Source organism: Sinocyclocheilus grahami, unplaced genomic scaffold, assembly GCF_001515645.1.
Source record: "Sinocyclocheilus grahami isolate Dianchi unplaced genomic scaffold, SAMN03320097.WGS_v1.1 scaffold348.1, whole genome shotgun sequence".
Classification (NCBI taxonomy): Eukaryota; Metazoa; Chordata; class Actinopteri; order Cypriniformes; family Cyprinidae; genus Sinocyclocheilus; species Sinocyclocheilus grahami.
This window is the reverse complement of record NW_015505527.1, coordinates 793,064-801,552: the sequence shown is the minus strand read 5'-3', so window position 1 is coordinate 801,552 and position 8,489 is coordinate 793,064. Positions and strand designations below refer to the sequence as shown.

The 8,489-nt window shown below is 35.3% G+C and overlaps 1 pseudogene; it reads left to right on the top strand.

Annotated features, from left to right (window-relative positions):
* LOC107548481 (MAP/microtubule affinity-regulating kinase 4-like) overlaps positions 1–8,489 on the top strand; it is a 24,226-nt pseudogene that overhangs the window by 8,148 nt on the left and 7,589 nt on the right.

Below are 8,489 nucleotides of genomic sequence, written 5' to 3'. Positions count from 1 at the left end.
TGTGGTGGGGGGGGGGGGGGGGGGCATAAGAGAACATTTATGTTTGGAGCTTCAATCACTAATTGTGCATTGTAAATTTAGGTTGCAATAAAGATTATCGACAAAACTCAGTTGAACCAAACCAGCCTACAAAAGGTAAGACCAGTTTTCAAGACTTTTTTTTTATTTTTTTTTATTAAGACAACTGTCACAATGCTATGCAATTATGTAATTTTAACATAGCATAAAAAAGAAAAAGAAAAACATTGACATTTTACATAAACATCACCCAGTGTCCAGACGCACACACACACACACACACACATATATGTGTGTGATATTAGTGTTTAGTGTCGCTGTTGAGTTTGCGCTCTCTCCTGTACACCAGTGACTCATCTGTCTCATAATAGATTATCACCGGCTTTCATTCCTCCCACTGAAGCCCACCACTCAAACACGGCTCGGAGTTTGAACATATGTCAAGATATTTATTGATTATTGAAAAAGCTATGCTTGATAGGCTTCTGAACACACTTGTGAAATCAGTTCACTCATCTGGATGAATCTTACATTAAATCTTAGCACTCACAACTTTGTCGCCACTCAACAGTGGCCCTTTTGTGTGCAAAATTTTAAATGTAGTAACATAACCATTTGATATCAGTGAAATATACAATGTCTTTTTATAGGGGGCATTACTGTGCGAGTAATTGATTTCCCCCCCCTAAATATCTACTGTATTTAAATGCAATGTTTAGTTAACTCGTTTTTAAATCAGGCCATAGGCAGTTTTGTTTTAAAATGCATCATTTGTTTGTGTCCCACTTTATATTAGGTGGCCTTAACTACTATGTACTTACATCAAAAAATAAGTACAATGTACTTATTGTGTTCATATTGTATTGCAAAACACTTCTGCAGCTATTGAGGTGGGATATGGTTAAGGTTAGGCACAGGTTTGGAGGTATGGGTAGGTTTAAGAGGGGGTTTAGGTGTAAGGGATGGGTCAACAGTGTAATTATAAATGTAATTACAGAAATTAGTTACAGATGTATTTACATGCAGGTATTTAAAAAAATATATGTACAATGCAAAAACATGTATTTACGTAATAATTGCATTGTATTAAATTATTAATTTAAATGTAAGTCCATAGTAGTTAAGGCCACCTAATATAAAGTGGGACCTTTGTTTGTGTGCTTAGTGTGTGTGTTGGAGAGGAGAGGTCGACAGCTGCGGTTCTCCACATGCCCAGAATGCCCCACTGTGATTCAGTCCTGGCTCTGTAACACACACAGTTGACTGTACACAAACCATAAACCACCCTTATTGAACATAAGTCACGTATGGTTTCTTGATCACTCATGTGGCTGATATGAGCTGTCATAGTAATGCCGGAATCACTGTTCTGTGGTTCATTTGTCAGTTGTCAGAGTAAGTGTTTGTTTTATCTCTCTTTTTTTGTGTGTTGCACATAGAGAAAAGAGTTTTGTTCCATGTCATGTTTGCTAGATGATAACTCCTATGCTTTACTATATAGATGATATAAAATAAATTAAAAAAATTAAGTATGTCTACTTGTGACATGGCTCATAGCATTATTTTCTGTGGCTGTGTCAGCAATATCTCTTTTCTGATGGTTCTGAGGGATTTTCTTCTGGTCTTCTGATTTGCATGTTGTAGCAGTTTATTCAAACATTTCTGAGCTCTTATGTCAACAACACACACAATTTTAAACATGTTGACTCTACTTAAAGTCATAAAGAATACCAAAAAGAAAACAATTAAGACAGGGACTTTGTCCTATATGTCTGTTTTTCAAAATCTTTTCAGATCTGATTGCGAGCTCGCAGTTGTAAGAAATTAGTGGTGTTTAAGAAGTTCAACATACGTCACCAGAGAGAAGTCTCTCGTATCACCCTTAGATCAAGTTATGATATTTTGATTATAAATGACAAGGTTAAAAAAAACATATGCATGGATGAATCATTTACAGTAAGGTCAATTACATGATTTAAACATTTATAGGGAAGATTTCCATTTCATGCTGACTTTAAACTGACAATTAGCAGTTTTTCAGTGAGCAAAATATTGGGCTTAGTCATTATGAGAGGTTGAGGAAATGTGATTAAAAAAAGAGAAATGTAATGTGATTGACTTATGAATCGACAGGCCTCGGTAACCCACATGGGTGAGGAAAACAGCTGCTCATATATTCTTGTTATGATTGACAGGATTTGCTGAACGAGCTCCCGGCAAACGTTTGATGAGACATCTGTATTGACAAGAAGACATATTGAGTTGATGTAATCGTTATGTTACATTGTGGGTGTCCCTTCATGTGTAATTGTATATATGTATCATCTGATAATGTGAATTAAAGAAATGGGGGTGTATTAAAGGCATTTCTTCTGAACACATGCCTGTGAGATGTATTATGGGACAGATGCAGGTGCAAGACTAAATCATGGGGTTTCCACAGCAACAGGGATTGTATATTGGGTACTTTTTACAGATGGAGAGAGCATTACCCTCTTTTTCTTTCTTTCTCTCTTCTTTTGTAGCTGTTTAGAGAGGTGCGGATCATGAAGACTCTCCATCACCCCAACATTGGTAAGATGCACTAAAATGCAATAAATGCATGCTTGCTTTTATAATAATTACTTTACAAAATAAGTATCTAATTCTGTTTAAATGTAAGCTTGCCAAAAGTATTAAATGCCAGCTACTTCTATATTACAGTCCAACTCTTTGAGGTTATTGAAACAGAGAAGACGCTTTATCTTGTGATGGAATATGCAAGTGGAGGTGAGCTCTGATGTACTGTACATACTGGAGTATGTAATATGGCTTTGTTTAATACTGGTGTGGCCTTGGAAGGGATGTGTTTGTTCACTATACGGTGTATATTAGTGTAATGTGTGTCTCTCCAGAGTTGCAACGTAATGCAAAAAGACTTGATGCTCAACATAATATATCTAGGTACATCTGTGATATTTGGGATATTATTCATGTGCGATTTGGTTTTCCAGGTGAGGTGTTTGATTACCTGGTGTCTCATGGGAGAATGAAAGAAATAGAGGCTAGAGCCAAATTCAGACAGGTGAGACATTTACATTATTGCTACAGCACAGAGTGCAGGATTAAAGATCATGGTATTGCATCACATTAAGCCTCTTACAGTTTCAGCGTTCATGTGTTTTAACTAGGTTGTGTTATTTTTTGTTTTGTTTCAGATTGTGTCAGCCGTTCATTACTGTCATCAGAAGAATATAGTTCACAGAGATCTGAAGGTATGAGCTAGAATCTGCAAAAAATAAACACAATATAAATCCACATGAGAGGCAAAACTATCTTGAATTATACAGATTTTTCAAACCCCATTAAACCTTCTTATCTTATGCAGTTTTGATACTCAACTATATTAATCTTGTTTTAAATATACAAAACTGCTAAATATATGAACACACACACACACACTATCACACTATATATATGAAGTGTTTGGTTCCAGAACGCTATTAATCCATTTAGATTAATTTGAGTAAAAATGTGTTTTCTTTACCAAGAAAGTGACAAGATGAAAACCCCTATTTTCTGTTTCAAACTTTCACATAGTATCTTTAGGTTATAATAACATTAAAAATTCAAATCCAGATTTTGATAAATTATAAAATGTTATTATTTCTTCCCCAAAATGCAATAAATCATGACAATTTTTTTTCTTCAAAATGTAATAAATCCATTGACTCGATATAAAAGTTATTTTTCATATTGAAACAGTAAGTTGATCCACATATGACAGCCTCTGAACTTGGTCAATACTAATCTTATATACAGGCACTGGACTAAAAATAATGAATTAAATTTTTTTCCCAGAGTCGGTCTGAATAATTTTTGGTCCCAAATTTGTATAAATTTTACTGGTAGTCCACTGTATGAAGAATGTTTGGGTATAATATATCACAGTTTAGTTTATTTTGCTATCCTCATTTTACATAAATGAACTACAAGTGCATCTCAATAAATTAGAATGTTGTGGAAAAGTTCATTTATTTCAGTAATTCAACTCAAATTGTGAAACTTGTGTATTAAATAAATTCAGTGCACACAGACTGAAGTAGTTTTAGTTCTTTTAATTGTGATGATTTTGGCTCACATTTAACAAAAACCCACCAATTCACTATCTCAACAAATTAGAATATGGTGACATGCCAATCAGCTAATCAACTCAAAACACCTGCAAAGGTTTCCTGAGCCTTCAAAATGGTCTCTCAGTTTGGTACCAAAAAATGCAGATGAGCTGAAGGCCACTGTCAAAGAAACCTGGGCTTCCATACCACCTCAGCAGTGCCACAAACTGATCACCTCCATGCCACGCCGAATTGAGGCAGTAATTAAAGCAAAAGGAGCCCCTACCAAGTATTGTGTACATGTACAGTAAATGAACATACTTTCCAGAAGGCCAACAATTCACTAAAAATGTTTTTTTTTATTGGTCTTATGAAGTATTCTAATTTGTTGAGATAGAGAATTGGTGGATTTTTGTTAAATGTGAGCCGAAATCATCACAATTAAAAGAACCAAAGACTTAAACTACTTCAGTCTGTGTGCACTGAATTTATTTAATACACGAGTTTCATAATTTCAGTTGAATTACTGAAATAAATGAACTTTTCCACGACATTCTAATTTATTGAGATGCACCTGTATAGTGTCCTACACCCAAAAAAAAATATAAAAAATTATATCTGGTCTCTGAATAATTTTTGGTTTGACTGTATATCCTTCTGTTATTTTCACACTTAATTATGTCCATTAAAAATGTATTTTACAAGTTTTAGTTACTTGCACTGTTAATTTTTTTCTCTCTCTATGGTAGCCTACATCATCTTTAATTTAATAGCATTAGAGCTGCTCCATTGCAGCGGCTTAGTACTGTAATCATGCGATTTGCTGTAAAAATGCAGGGAACCACTCGCTATAAATCTCCTAACTGTGATATTTTCATAAATAGAAGTCGCGTTTTTTTCATCTGAAACGTGCAGCGATTTATTTTCCAAAGCCACTCATATAATGCAGAAACACTCATGAAGCAAGCAAAACACGCAACGCGCACACGTATTTGTACTGGTGCAGAATGAGAGGGACAAGTACAGTACAGCCTAGCATATTTCACACTGGCTGTTAGTTTCACTTTCGCCAGAAAGTCATGTATGCTTAAGGGTGAAAATATCGGTGCATCCCTAGTTAATTTTATAGTTTATTGATTGTATAGTGCAATATATACAGCATATATACTGTATATGTATGTATGTTTATATATATACAGTATATATATATTGCACTATACAATCACTACTATAAAAGTATAAAGGAGTATTAAGTGTTTGTAGTGTGTGTTTGTATCTCTTTCTGTCTTGTTTTTTCTCATTGTTTTTCCTCTCCTTCACACAGTTCTGTACAGCCTAATAATTTCTCTCTCCTTTGCTATTTCTGTCTTTATAGGCAGAGAATTTGCTATTGGATGCAGATGCTAACATAAAGATAGCAGACTTTGGTTTTAGTAACGAATTTACATTGGGGAATAAGTTGGACACCTTCTGCGGTTCCCCACCTTACGCAGCTCCAGAGTTGTTTCAAGGAAAAAAGTATGACGGGCCAGAGGTGGACATCTGGAGCCTGGGGGTCATCCTGTACACGCTGGTCAGCGGGTCACTTCCTTTTGATGGACAGAACCTCAAGGTACAGTTACTCTGTTTCTACACCCACTATGATCCATTCCAGTCTCTTTACACCCTAGTTACTGGAGTCTGGGAAAGAATCAATACAGTGTCTTATTGCAATATTCTCTGATTGTGATATTGAGTTGATAAACTGATACCAGTTACTTTGGTATTTACTACAAAATACAAGTAAAGTAAATTTCTTATATATAGTTCTTTATGCAATACAGATTGTGTCAAAGCAGCTTTACCATGAAATAATGTTTCAATGATGCAAACAAAATTCAGGTCTGCTGTAAAACAGCTTTAAAGAGAGGCCAATAGTAAACAGTCAATTTTTCAGTTAAAATCAATTCATTGTTTATTTAGTTTAATGGCTGTGTGAAGTTAATCAATTATGGAATGAGTTCAATTAATCAATAAAGCAGCTCTGTAGAACACAGTGATGTCATCATCCAGCTCAGTTCAGTTCAGTTCAGTTCAGTTTTCTTCCAATAGTGTATTTTTTATTGAAATTTTTTTTTTTAAATGAAATTTATTCCTGAATTTCAGCAACCATTTCTCCAGTCTTCAGTGTTACATGATCCTTCAGAAATGGTTCTAATATGCTGATTTGGTGCCAAAGAAACATTTCTTATTATTATTAATGTTGAAAACAGCTGTTTTCAGGATTCTTTTATGAATAAAAATGTTCAAACAAACAGCATTTTATATTTTGTAACAATGTAAAAGTCTTGCGGTTTGATGCACCTCTGCTAAATATTGAAAGTAATTTTTAAATGTTTTAACAAATAAAATCTTACTGACCCAAAACTTTTAAACAGTAGTGTACATTGAGGGAAATAAATTTAGAATAGTGCACCAGTTTTTTTTTTCATTACATTGAATGTGTCTTAACTTTGGACCTAAAAAGTTCTTTAAACTCTAATTTCTTAATTCTGTAGTAACTTACTGTCTAAAGACCACATTGATATCTGTTTGTCACACAGTTTGCTTGTGCATGTGTGTTTTCCAGGAGCTGCGTGAGCGAGTGTTGAGGGGGAAGTACCGTGTGCCCTTCTACATGTCCACAGACTGTGAGGGGATTCTGCGCAGGTTTCTTGTGCTCAATCCCAGCAAACGTTGCACTCTAGAGGTGCATACTTGCAGATACATAGATACACTCTGCCATACCAAATCATGTACCAGATACATTATATTATGCCACTGTGCTGAGTTATAGCTCTGTAAAGCTTCTGTGCTGTAGAATGCATATAGCATGCATTTGTTGAAAATTGCTAAAGCTATTACTTGTGTGTTAATTGAGTTATGAAGCCACTGCAGTTAAATGACTGAGCTTGGAAGTTTCTGTGTAATCAGGATGCTGGTATTTCCTCCACAGCAAGTGATGAAGGATAAGTGGATGAATGCAGGGTATGAGGCCGATGAGCTAAAGCCCCACATTGAGCCAGTGGAGGACTACAGTGATGCCAATCGAATTGGTGAGCATGTAGACTGGTAGGAAACTGGTTGTGTTTTACTATGTATTTTGCTACTATTTTTATTTTACTGTCATGTCCAAATTATCCTTAGAATGAAAAGATTGGTTGTGTTGGTAAATCTTCCTCATGTTCTCTAATTTCTTTGTCTTTCCAGAGATTATGGTCGGAATGGGTTTTACTCCAGAAGAGATTAAAGACTCTTTACTCAATCAGAAATACAATGAAGTCACGGCTACATATCTATTGTTGGGCCTGAAGACTGAGGTAATACATCACACACACACACACACACACTGTTTTACTACCAATTTTCTACTTGAAAATACTACTTGTACCTAGACTCTTAGAGTTTACTTTGTACTCATATTCTCTACTGGCATCTGGTCATAGGATGGTGCTGAGTCACGAGTTAGTGGCAGTATGACTTTGCCGCGGGTGCGTCCAAGCCCAATTACCAATGGAACCAACAAACACTCCTCTTCTTCGTCATCTTCCTCATCCTCACACAGCAAGACTCAGCGCAGCGCCTCGACCTACCACCGCCAGCGACGGCACAGCGACTTCTGTACGAGACGCTTTAGCTTAAACTTGCTTTCAATTGTGAATGATTATAATAATTATTAGTTTCTTCTGCAGGTGGTCCCAGCATGCCTGTGATGCACCCTAAGCGTAGCCCGACCAGTGGCGGAGACCGTGAACTGCGTGAGAGCCGCATGCCGCCAAGGAAGGCCAGCTGTAGCGTAATGGGCAGTCGGACCCTACCACCATCTAGTCCAATGGTCAGCACAGCCAACAACCCCAATAAGGCTGAGATACCTGATCGACGCAAGGAGATGACCGCCACCACTGTGAGAGATATTTCTCTACCTAGATCTTTTTTTCATTTTCTTATATGTATTTTTTAATTAATTAAAAATGTATACTTTTATTCACCAAGGATGCATTAAATTGATCAAAAGTGATTGTAAAGTCATAATATATTACTATTTCAAATAAGCGTTGTTCTTTTGACATATTATATATTACTATTTCAAATAAGCGTTGTTCTTTTAAACTTTCTATTCATCGAAGAATCCAGAAAAAAGTGTTACACAGTTCCAAATACTACAAATAAAAATTCTATAATTTTTTTTTATTAAAGTTAAAGTTTTTTAAAAATCCTACATCTGTTAATTATGATTATTTTGACAGTTAGACCCTACTGTATGTGCATTTTTGTGTTTTGTATGTGTGTGTTTGTGTTTATGTATGTATATATATATATATATATATATATATATATATATATATATATATATATATA